This window comes from Leopardus geoffroyi, chromosome C3 (assembly GCF_018350155.1).
Source record: "Leopardus geoffroyi isolate Oge1 chromosome C3, O.geoffroyi_Oge1_pat1.0, whole genome shotgun sequence".
Taxonomy (NCBI): domain Eukaryota; kingdom Metazoa; phylum Chordata; class Mammalia; order Carnivora; family Felidae; genus Leopardus; species Leopardus geoffroyi.
The window spans coordinates 18,926,701-18,939,711 of NC_059338.1; the positions used below are offsets into that span (position 1 = coordinate 18,926,701).

At 34.4% G+C, this 13,011-nt stretch overlaps 1 protein-coding gene across 3 annotated transcripts in view; it reads right to left on the reverse strand.

Annotated features, from left to right (window-relative positions):
• BRINP3 (BMP/retinoic acid inducible neural specific 3) overlaps window positions 1-13,011 on the reverse strand; it is a 413,695-nt gene that overhangs the window by 152,044 nt on the left and 248,640 nt on the right. The window lies entirely within an intron of this gene.

Sequence of the window (13,011 nt, forward strand, 5' to 3'; positions counted from 1 at the left end):
TTTAATTCTCAAATTAGTAGTTTTCATTAACAGTGTGGCAAAGTTCCTAACTATCAAAAATAATGTATTTGATCCATATTGATAGATCTGGAATGAAGAGTTTCACACAAAACCTGCATTTGATAACATATGAGTACTTAATATAAAACATTTTCTAAAAATAATAGTTTATACAGATATAGATAGATGATAGATGACGGATAGATAGAGATAGATAGATAGAAATAATTGAGCATCCTATTGAAATTTAGATCCAATTCAGAGAATTTATTTTAAAAATTATATAAGTTGAATTTAAAGTAAACAAACTAAAGTATGGGTTATAAGGAAATATCTGAGTCATGTCTCATGACATAATTTTAAGACTGAAAGCCAACATAAAAATATTCAAGTTTTTCTAAAGTTTACACCTCTTTATTCATGTAGAACTAAAGTGATTAGTTTCTAGTCCTGAATATCATACACAAAAATATCGTATCAAATCATGTTTTCCCCTATCAATATTTCTTGAACTTTAGAACTTAAATTAAAAAAACCTGAGTTCTAGTCCTACATCTAGTCCTTCCCTTTCCTAGAAGAGATCATTCAAAATCAATTGGTCTTAACTTTCTCACATACAGAAGGAGATAATTTTAAGAAATGTCTTTTAAGGAATGTCTAAATCCCTTTCAGGAACCTGGGTGGCTCAGTCAATTAAGCATCTGACTTTGGCTCAAGTCATGATCTCATGGCTCCTGAATTTGAGCTCTGTGCTGACAGCTCAAAGCCTGGAGCCGTTGGATTCTGTGTCTCCTTCTCTCTCTGCACAACCCACCCCCCTGCCCCTCCACCCCCCCACTCCCCCCGCCCCCCTGCCCCCCCGACCACCACCACTTGTGCTCTGTCTCTGTCTCTGTCTCTCAAAAATAAATAAATGTTTAAAAAAATGGTGAAGCAGAAGGAGGAGGGAGTGAATTGCCCTTTCCCTTTTTTGCTGTCTTTATTTCTTACTAGTCTATGTTTTTTGTCCTCCCACAGTTCCCCTTTACAAATCATTAATTAAAATGTAATTGTATGTATAATTTTTTGAGATAATTAATATATATATGTTAATACCTTTACATTGAAAGGTACTATAATTTCTTTATTTAGAACATTGATTTTTTTAACCTCTTTTGCACATTCAAATCACCAGAGATGCTTTAAAAAAAATCACTAATTAGAAATTTTGACACCCTCAGTCTCTTGTTGGAGCTTAGGCACTGCTACTTTTAGAAAGCTATCTGGAGATTTTTATTCTTTTTAATTTTTTTAAGTTTTTATTTAAATTACTAGAGAATTTTAATATGCTGCTAGAGGTGTTGAGAACCACTAGTTTCAAAATACCTTTGATGTTATTAATCAACTGATTTTAATTAAATCTAATTGATTTTTTTCTTTTGTTGCCTTTAGGTCTGACTAACATTGACTGCTGAAATTTATTGTGTCTTTTCAGCATGCATTGATATGATCCTGTGGGTTTTTCTTGATAAATCATTATTTAGTTTTCCAATAAACATTTGCTGTTAAGTGTGGACTTTTGGGGTCTTAGGTTTATGGGAATATCCCTACTAGACTCCCTATCTTGGATAGTAGTTGAACTTTATCATTTGTAACTTGCACCCCATGAGACTAATCCACAAAGAGCTCAGATCCATTCAATTCAGCAAATACTATCAAGGCAGAAGCCTATCTCAGTGTCTCCTGCTCCATGGTTTCTTTTTCAACATCACTTAAGAATTTATTTTTTGTCAATTTATAGAAGAATGTGTTGTTGTTAATTTCACCCACCACTTTCAGTTATTTTCAATTGTCAGTGGGAGATCTGAATTCCCTTCTGCTATATTAGAAGAAAGCTTTGACATTTTTTATCACCTTGTATTAATTTGTTCTTTCAAATAGTCACTCTATTGTTTTATTTACTTTTTTTTTTTTTTTGGTTTAAATGGGAAAATAAAATCAATTCACATTTGCCTTACACAGATATTCCTTTTTTTTAATATTTATTTATTTTTATTTTGAGAGAGAGAGAGAGCTAGAATGTGTACATGAGTGCAGGAGGGACAGAAACAGAAGGAGTGAGACAGTCCCAAGCAGGTTCTATGTTGTCAGCACAGAACCTGACATGAGGCTCAATCCCAGGAACTGTGAGATTATGATGTGAGTTGAGATCAAGAGTCCAATGCTCAACCGACTGAGCCACCCCAGCACCCCTACACTGATAGTCTTGATTCAAATTTTTCTTTTTTATGTTAGTATTGTTTCTTTTTTCTTTTGCATTTTTTTTCCTTTTTGTCTCATTTTTATTGACTTAGTCAAGTTTTTATTATATATTTATTTTTTCCTTGTCTGGTATGGAATATCCTGTTTCACCTCTGTCTTCCATTAGTGTTTAGCTTCCATTTGTCGATACTCATAATTACAATTTCTTTCTCTATTGGGGAACCTGGGTGGCTCAGTCGGTTAAGTGTCCGACGTCGGCTGTCATGATCTTGCGGTTTGTGAGTTTGAACCTCGCGTTGGGCTCGTTTCTGACAGCTCCGAGCCTGGAGTTTGCTTCCAATTCTGCGTCTCCCTCCTTCTCTGCCCATCCCCTGTTCACACTCTGTCTCTCAATAATAAATAAATGTTAAAAAAATGAAAAAAAAATTCTTTCTCTGTTAAAGCATGAAAAATACATTTAACCATAAAACTTTATTCCAACAAAATGAAAACAAAACTTTTATTCCATAATGACCCACCCACCATTAACATATCTTTTGAATAAACAAATGAGATGAAGAGTGTATTAGAAAGAACTGTTAACAGAGTAGATCAGAAGAAAGAGAGAATAAGCAATATGGAATATGGAAACCTAGAAATGATTCAGGTGGAAGAAGAGAACTAAGATTTTTACACAAATGAAGAAACCCTATGAGAGCTATCAGACTCCATTAGAAGAGCCAAATAAACATAATCTGTATATAAGAAGGAAAAGAAGAGAACAAGAGGCGAAGAAGTTATTTAAAGAAATAATAGTTGATAATTCACAAATCTTGGGAAAGAACTAGACATACAAGTTAATCCATCACCTTACTACTTTAATGTAAAGACACCCTCTCCAAGACATGAAGCTGTCAAATCTCAATGATAAAGAAAGAATCTTAAAGGCAATCAGGCAAAAAATAAAGTACCTAAAAAAGAAATCCCATCATCAGAAACTCTGCTGGCCAAGGAGAAAGTAACATGACATATTCAGTTAATGAAAGATTAAAAACTGTCAACAAAGAATTCTCTATCCAGCAAAGTCATCCTTCATACTCAAGGAGGGATAAAAATTACCCCAGACAAACAAAAGCTGAGGGACTTCACCACCACTAGGCCAACCTTATAAGAAATGTTGAAAGGAGCTCTTCTATCTGAAATGAAGAGACAAAAACACACAAAACCTTGAGTAAGAGGATAAGCAGAATCAGAAAATTATAACTCTTTTAGAATAAGGTGTTAAACACTTATTTACTGCATATAGGTTAAAAGAAAAAATGTGTTAAAATAACTGTAACTGGGACACCTGGGTGGCTCAGTCGGTTGAGCGTCCGACTTCAGCTCAGGTCATGCCCCACATTGGGCTCTGTGCTGACAGCTCAGGGCCTGGAGCCTACTTCGGATTCTATGTCTCTCTCTCTCTGCCCCTCCCCCCCTCATGCTCTGTCTCTTTCTTTCTGTCAAAAATAAATAAACATTAAAAAAATTTAAAAAAATAAAATAAAATAAAATAACTGTAACTATCACATTTTTGTTACAGACTCAGCATAAAAAAAGATAACTAATGACAACAAAAATAGAGAAGAGGAGGAAAATGATGAGACTTTCATGGGCAAATGAAGATAAATTTCTATCATCAACTGAAAGAAGACTATTTTATCTATGAAATGTTTTACACAAACCTCATGGAAACCACATGAGGTTTGGAGCAAATACATAAAGCATTTTTAAAAAGCGGAGAGAATGAACAAATCAAGAGAGAAATCCACCAACTTTAAGAGGTACTAACACTAGGAAAAGAAAAATGGAGACACAAAACAACTAGAAAAAAAAGGTAAAATGGCAGCAATAAGTTTCCATATATCAACAATCACCTTAAATATAAATGGATTGAACACATCAATTAAAAAGCGAAGAGTAGGGGCGCCTGGGTGGCGCAGTCGGTTAAGCGTCCGACTTCAGCCAGGTCACGATCTTGCAGTCCGTGAGTTCGAGCCCCGCGTCGGGCTCTGGGCTGATGGCTCAGAGCCTGGAGCCTGTTTCCGATTCTGTGTCTCCCTCTCTCTCTGCCCCTCCCCCGTTCATGCTCTGTCTCTCTCTGTCCCAAAAATAAAAAACGTTGAAAAAAAAAAATTTAAAAAGCGAAGAGTAATGAGAGACAATTATATGCTGCTTTCAGAAGACTCATCTCAGCTCTAAAGAATAACATAGGCTCAAAGTGAAGGGGTGGAAGAAGATACTTCAAGCAAAGAAAGCAGGTATAGTCATACTTTTACCAGACAAAGTAGACTTCAAGCCAAAAATAGTTGCAAGAAGCAAAGGTGATTATATAATGAAAAGAGGTCAATACATCATGAAGATGCAACTATATGCAATCCCAAAATTTGAGCACCAAAATATATCAAGCAAATATTAATAGATCCTAAAAGAGAAAGACAACAACAATAATAATAGGAGCTTCAGTATCCCATTATCAGTAATGGATAGATCATCCGCAAAGAAAATTATCATATCAACATTGGAATTGAGCCACAAATGGACCTCACAGGCATATATACAACATTCCATCCACTAGCAGCAAAATATACATTCTTCTCAAGTGCACATGAAATATTCTGCAGGATAGGTCATATGATAGACCGTAAAACAAATCTTAGCAAACGTAAGAAGATTAAAATTATACCAACTACCTTCTCTGCCAGTAATGGCATAAAATTAGAAAACAACAAGAGGAAAGTAAGTAGTTCTTCAAATATGTGGAAAGTAAACAACACATTTCTAAACAACTAATGGGCCAAAAAAAGAACAAGTAAATAAGAAAATATCTTGAAATAAATGAAAACGAAAATAAAACATATCAAATTTTGTGGGATAATGAAAAAATAATTCTGAAAGTTTACAGAAACAAATGCATACATTAATAAATTAGAAACACTTCAAATAAACACCTTAAAGAACTAGAAAAAAATTAAACCCAAAAATAGAGGAATAAAGTAACAAAAATCAGGGCAGAAATAAACAAAATAGAGATCAGACAGACAACAGAAAGGATCAACAAAACTAAAAGGGTTCTTTGAAAATATAAACAAAATTGACAACCTTCTAGCTAGATTAAGAAGAAAGAGAGAGGATTCAAATATATAAAATTAGAAGTGAAGAAAACAGGGGCACCTGGGTGGCTTAGTCAGTTAATCGTCCAACTTTGGCCCAGGTCATGATCTCACAGTTGTGAGTTCAGGGCCCCTCATTGGGCTCTGTGCTGACAGCTCAGATCCTGGAGCCTGCTTCAGATTCTGTGTCTCCCTCTCTCTGCCTCTCTCCACTCACGATCCATCTCTCTGTGTCTCTCAAAAATAAATAAATGTTAAAAAATTTAAAAAAAAAAGAAATGAAGAAAACATTACAAGTAATACTACAGAGATGTCAGATAATTACAAGAGATTATGATGAACAATTATATGACAACAAATTATATACCTAGAAGAATTGGATACATTTCCAGAAATACACAACCTACCAAGACTGAGTCAGAAAAAAAATAAAAAATTTTGAACAGATGAATAACAAGAGATTGCATCAGTCGTCAAAATTTCCTAACAAAGAAAATTTCAGGAACAGAGAACTTCACTGGTGAATTATACCAAACGTCTTAAGGAATTAATATCAATTCTCCTCAAACTCATCCAAAATATTGACAAAGAGGGTCCACTCCCAAACTCAATCTACGAAGCCAGCATTACCTTGATACACAAACCAGACAAGAATATCACAAGAAAAACAACAACAACAGCAACAAACCTATAGACTGACACATCTCATAAATAAAGATGCAAACATTCTCAACAAAATATTAGCAAACCAACTTCAAGAACACATTAAAAGAATCATACCCCATGACCAAGTGGGATTTATCTCTGGCATGCAAAGATAGTTTAACATACACTAATCAATAAATGTAATTCACCACATCAATAAAATAATATCAGATCATCATATCAATAGACATACACCAAAAAGCATCTGACAAAATGCAATATCCCTTCATGATAAAAACCTTTAGTAGCTTATACATAAAAGGGAGATAACTCAACATAACAAAAGCCATGTACAATAAACCCATTGCTAACATACTCAATGGAGAAAAATTGAACAGATTTGCTCTGAGATCAGGTAGAAGATAAGGGTTGCCCACTCTTGTCAGTCTTAATATACTATTGAAAGTGCTACCTAGGGCAATTAAGCAAGTGAAAGAAATAAAAGGTATCCAAATCAGGAAGGCAGAAATAAAATTTTTACTATTTGCTGACAATAAGGTCTTATATAGAGAAAATACCCCCAAAATGATCAGAAACCTGTTGGAATTAATCAATGATTTCAGTGAAGAGACAGGTTACAAGATCAAATCAACTTACAGAAATCAGTGATATACATTTACACTAATAACGAAACATTGGAAAACAAAATTAAAAGAAAACTATCCCACTCACAATAGCATCAAAAGCATTGAAATACTTAGAAATGAATGTATCCAAGGAAGTGAAATATCTATACAATGGAAACTACAAAACTTTGCTGAAAGAAATTGAAGATGTCACAAATACATAGAAAGACATCCTGTGTTCATGTATTGAATAAATATTGTTAAAATGGACATTTTACCCAAAGCCATCTACGGATTCAATGGAATCGCCATCAAAATACCAAAACATTCTTCACAGAAATAGAAGAAACAATTCTTAAAATTTATGTGGAACCATAAAAGACCTGGAATAGCCAAAGCAATCCTGAAGAAAGATCAAAGTTGAAGGTATCACACTTCCTGATTTCAAAAATAGTATGGTGCTGGTACAAAACCAACACTAGACCAATGAAACAAAATGGAGAGCACAGAAACACATGAAGAACAATGAAAATGGATCCCTATCTCACATCACTCACAAATATTAACTCCAAATGGATCAAAAAATGTACAAACTTATAGAAGAAAATATAGGGAAGAAATTCATTGATATTGGTCTCGGCAATAATTTTTTGAAACGCCAAAAGCACAAAAGAAAAAAAATCAACAAGTGGTATTACATGAAACTCAAAAGCTCCTGCACAGCAAAAGAAACAATCAACAAAATGCAACAGGGAGATGATTTTTGTAAGCCGAACATTGGGTAAAGTGTCAATATCCCAAATATATAAAGAACAAACAAAACTTAATAACAAAACTAAAAACACTTTGATTAAAAAATGAGCGTAAGGGGGCGCCTGGGTGGCGCAGTTGGTTGGGCGTCCGACTTCGGCCAGGTCACGATCTCGCGGTCCGTGGGTTCGAGCCCTGCGTCGGGCTCTGGGCTGATGGCTCAGAGCCTGGAGCCTGTTTCTGATTCTGTGTCTCCCTCTCTCTCTGCCCCTCCCCCGTTCATGCTCTGTCTCTCTCTGTCCCAAAAATAAATAAACGTTGAAAAAAAAAATTAAAAAAAAAAAGTGAGCGTAAGAACTAAATAGAGGATTTTCCCAAAAGGACATCAAAATGACCAACAGGCACATAAAAAGATGCTCAATGTCACTAATCATCAGGGAAATGCAAATCAAAACTACAATAAGATACCACTTCACTCCTGTTAGAATGGCTATTATCAAAAATAAAAGAGACACAGGTGCTGGCAAGGATGGGGTGAAAAGTATTTTAACATCGTTGGTGCAAAAGTAAATTCGTCCAACCACTGTGGAAAACAATATGGAGTTTCCTCAAAAAAATAAAACATTGATCCACCATATGATCCAATAATTCCCCTTCTACATACATACCCAAAGAAATGAAAACAGGATTTCAGGGAGATACACGCACACTCATATTTATTGTAGCATTATACACAATAGTCAAGATATGGAAACAATGTAAGTGCCCCCAGTAGATGAATGGATAAAAAATATGTGGTGTATATACACAATGGAATGCTTTTCAGCCACGAGAAAGGAAGATATTCTGCCATTTGCAACAAGATAGATGGAACTTGAACACTTTATGCTAAATGAGATAAAACATACAGAGAAAGACCAGTACTATACAATATCGCTTATATGTGGAATCTAAAAATGTCAAACTTTAAAAGAAAACAACAGAAAGTAAAATGGTAGTTACTGGGGTACTGGGGTGTCAGCACAAGATTGATGGTGCTTAAGGATACAAATTTGTATCCTTACAAGTTTGTATCCACACTACTAGATGAGTAGTAAGTAAGCCATAGAGATCTAATGCACAGAATAATTTAGTCAATAATACTGTACTATAATAATGTAATATGGTAAATATTGTTTCAACGGCAATCATATTACAATATATAAGTGTATCAAAGTAGAATGCTGTATACCTTAAAGTTAGAAATTGTAACATGTGAAATTTATGCAATTAAAAAAAAAAAAAACTACGAAAAGCCAAAGGCATGGGTAAAGAATTGAGAAAAATAATTCAATTTATGTCTTTCTAACTTTGGTAAACAATGCTTTTCACAAGTCAGTCACAAAGTTCTTCAGACACACTGAAATTCTCTACTTTTTTTAGTTTTTGTTTTTGTTCTTGTTTAAAGCATGCCTCACTCTCACATTTCAAAGCGTTTGCCTTCTGTCTGGACTTTCCCTTCCATGTTACTACCCTGCTATTTATCTTTCAAAACCCTGATTAGATATTTCTGAGCATTCTTACCAGCTCCCTCAGGTAGGAATCGATGAGTGTCCTTGAAGCAAATTTATTTTTGCCATATTGCCTTTCTCTGTTTAGATATCTGCCTCACTAGATTAAATATCTCAAGGCTAAAAATCATGTCATTTCTTTTTTATATAGGCCTAATATAGGCAGTGCTGAGACATCACAGGTACTAAATAAACATTTACTAAATAAGCAACTTAATTGGGTAATTTGTAAACTTTCAGGCAAACTTACTCTAATGTAGGACACTAAACATTGTATTAGATCCAGAAATTATAGCTTCATATATTATGTATACATTTTGCTTTAAATTCCAATTTTATTCATTCAACTGAGTAATTAAATGCTTTGACTAACACTATGAAAAAAAAATTTCACCTAACGATTAGTTGATAAAAACTAGCAACTGATTTCCACCAAAATGTGCAGCAAGAAAAGTGATTTTTTTTAATTTAGTAAAAAATGTATATATCAAGTTTTAAAAAAAGAATTATTTTTAAATTTTTATCTCCTTTCTAGGTCATAATTTTCACTGGGCATGATTCCATTTTAGATGAGATTTTTCAAACTTTAACTTGGACCAAAGGTGAACTTGCTTGAGAGTTTGAACTAAATTGCTTTAGCCATTCTTGAGTTATGTGAAGGTGAGAGTACATTTTTCATGCACCTAACTAAAATAGGCTCCAACCTTTTCTACTTACGTAAGTCACAAATGACTAATGCTATATATTTTAAACTTGACAGTATTATTACATTTCTCAAAGAAACCTCTAAATTTGAAAGAAAATACCTAATCATTTTTAAGACGACAAAAATTTTCCATTTATGATCCAAAAACTGCTAATAGAGGACTGTAGTTTAAAAGTAAAGAAAATACAATTAAGGTCAGCTCAGATTTCTATCTAGATTAGATAGAAAAAAGGATATAGGACAAATATCAAATTAGTGTAGCATTTCAGGGCAGAAATGTTAGGAAGCTAATGCACTTTAAAGTGCACTTTAAAATGTAAAAGTAATTTAACCTCAACCTTTTACAATCCAGCTGGAGGCAGAAGCAGCAATCTGAAATATAAATTCTATGTCCAGCACATCCTCTAGTGAGTTTCGATCACTTAAACTTTTAGCTCCTCTTTAAGCAGTGTGATGGGGAAAATGTCCATTATCAAGCAGAATAAAATAAATTTGGTATTACATATCACAAATAGCTTTTTAAACCTAGCTAAGTCTTAATTAATTACTTTGGCAAAAGTGTTCCAATGTTAAGATGAAGGAATAATATATTGACTGTTTAAAATGTTGAAAAGGGAATATGCAGTATATTTTTAGAACTTTACATTTATATCGATGTCATCTTTTTGCATTTATTTAGACTCCAGCTTACTGAGATGGTTTTGGATCTCTATTCACTTGCTTTGCAGTATCCACCAACTGGTAATCCTGTCTTTTCTGTCAATGTATGCAAGTCAGTGATTAAATGGATGAGTAGGGAAGACATAGGCATTGCATCATTCAATTCTAGAGGCTATTATCTGTGGAGTGTTATATGTAACAGGAAATAAGAACCTCTCCAAGTGTTAAGCAACTTTGTAGTATGGTTCAAGAGAGTATTGCAGAGGGCTTATCTGGAATTGGCATGCAGCCTTCTTTGGAAAATAATAAAATGATTTGGGGCGCCTGGGTGGCTTGGTCGGTTAAGTGTCCGACTTCGGCTCAGGTCATGATCTCACGGTCCGTGAGTTCGAGCCCTGCGTCAGGCTCTGTGCTGACAGCTCAGAGCCTGGAGCCTGTTTCAGATTCTGTGTCTCCCTCTCTCTCTGCCCCTCCCCTGTTCATGCTTTGTCTCTCTCTGTCTCAAAAGTAAATAAATGTTAAAAAAATTAAAAAAAAAAGAAAATAATAAAATGAAATCAAGGAGAGTAACTAGAATGCTTTACAATGGGAAGTGCCTGATTTAGGCTCCTCTCAGGAATGGAAAAGAAGGAATGGGAACCAGAGACATCTGCAGAACCCATTCATCGATAGGTAGAGAGAATAAATGGAGACAATGGCATACAGACAGCTTATCTGTAACCATTTAGAATTTGATGAAAATGTGATAAACAGAAGAAAGTATTTTAGGTTATTGAAAACATAAGAAAGAAACGGACTGGAGGAGGAGAATGGGAGTGCATCTTTAGGAGTTGTCAACAAAGTTTGGCATTTGGTAAAGCATGACATACACAAAACAGATTTTTTGACATTTCTTATATCCTGATAGTTCTATTAATAAAAGCTTATTTCAAAGGCACAATTGTTTATTAACAAAGTCCTTCCTATATTGAATTAAACTGAGAGTAACTGGTATATAGGTCATTTAGGTCCTCATACCATACTTCATGCCATACACTTTTCTTCAAAACTGCAAATATTTGTCAGCAAAATGTTTATTTTGCAGATAAACTTTCTTAAAATTTTGCTTGTTTTCGCAGCCAGTCAAAAATTGCTATTATTTAAGAGAGGAGAATCAAGCTTTCTCCTGTCTCTTTAGTCATGAAAAACAAGTCCTTTGTTAAAAATATAAAGGGCAAGTCAAGGACATTTAGACCCAATAATCCCATTATGCCTAATTAATGGTAACAATATGGGCAAAATTGAATCTGACCACTCATAAAAATAAAGATTTTTAAGTTTGGGATTCCTGAATTATTTTTATTGCCTGTAATTCGAAAAGGAGAATTTTGCTGTGTTCTAAAACCTCTTTCCCCAATAGTCTTCCAGTCATTATGGGAAACACATAAATTCACCAGGGCATAGCCTCCATCTCAGGTTCAATGAGTTTTCATAAATTCCAATAAATGGCTTATTATACTGCAGGTTAGTTCTAATAAGTAATCTGCTCTTTTCTACCCTTTGATTTGGTCCTTTCTTTAATAACCAACTTCATTTTGGGGCACCTGGGTGGAGGGGTTGGTTGAGCAGAGGAATCTTGATTTCAGCTCAGGTCATGATCTCATGTTCTTGAGAACAAGCCCCATGTCAGGCTTCAAGTTCAGTGGAGCCTGCTTAAGATTCTCTCTCTCTCCCCTCTCTCCCTCTGCGTTTCTCCCTCGCTCTTTCTTTCTCTAAATTTTTTTTTTTTGAAATAATAAAAAATAACCAACTTTTTGGTAAAGGGTAAAGAGATTCTGGCTTATTTTTCCTCTTTTCAAATTATTTTTTCTTTCTGTATGAGAGCTTGTTTCTGAGCCCTTTGTTGATCTGTTTCATAAGCATAATTAATAAAGTTAACATTTATATAGCACTTAATATATGCAGGCAATGTTCTAAGCACCTTAAATATGATAACTTTTCATGACAGACATATAACATAAGTTCTATTATTATCTCCTTTTTACAGATGATTAAAATGATAGAGCAGATAACTAACTGGAGCAAAATCACACAATCAATAAATGGGGACCCCAGCCTACAGGATGTGACTCCAGAATCAGAACTTGTCACTGCTCTGCTCTCCTGGCTCTTTTAGACATTATGTGACATGCTGATATGTACAAATATGTAGAGAAAGGGAAAAGAAAAGATATTTTTCGCTAAAGTTTTTAATCCCACCTCCAGAAATGCAATAGAAGAAATTGAGAAAAACACACAATGTCTCACAAGGGCTGGTTATCATCTGTTGACAGGTAGATAAATCAATTTCAGAACAATAAGGGAGAGGTAGGATGCAAAATTATTTTTTTCTGTCATTTAAATCGATATGATATTTAACGATATCTTTTTAAAAATTATGAAGATTGAAAAGATCAGTGGTTGCTGGTGTCTGTGGGGAGCAGGAGAGAAGGAATGAATAGACAAAGCACACATAATTTTTAGGGCAGTGAAAATATTCTGTATGATACCATAATAATGGAGATATATATATATATATATATATATATATATATCTCGTTATACATTTTTAAATATTTTTGTGTTCATTTATATTTGAGAGAGAGAGACAGGGAGAGACAGAGCATGAGTCAGGGAGGGGCAGAGAGAGAGGGAGACACAGAATCTGAAGCAGGCTCCAGGCT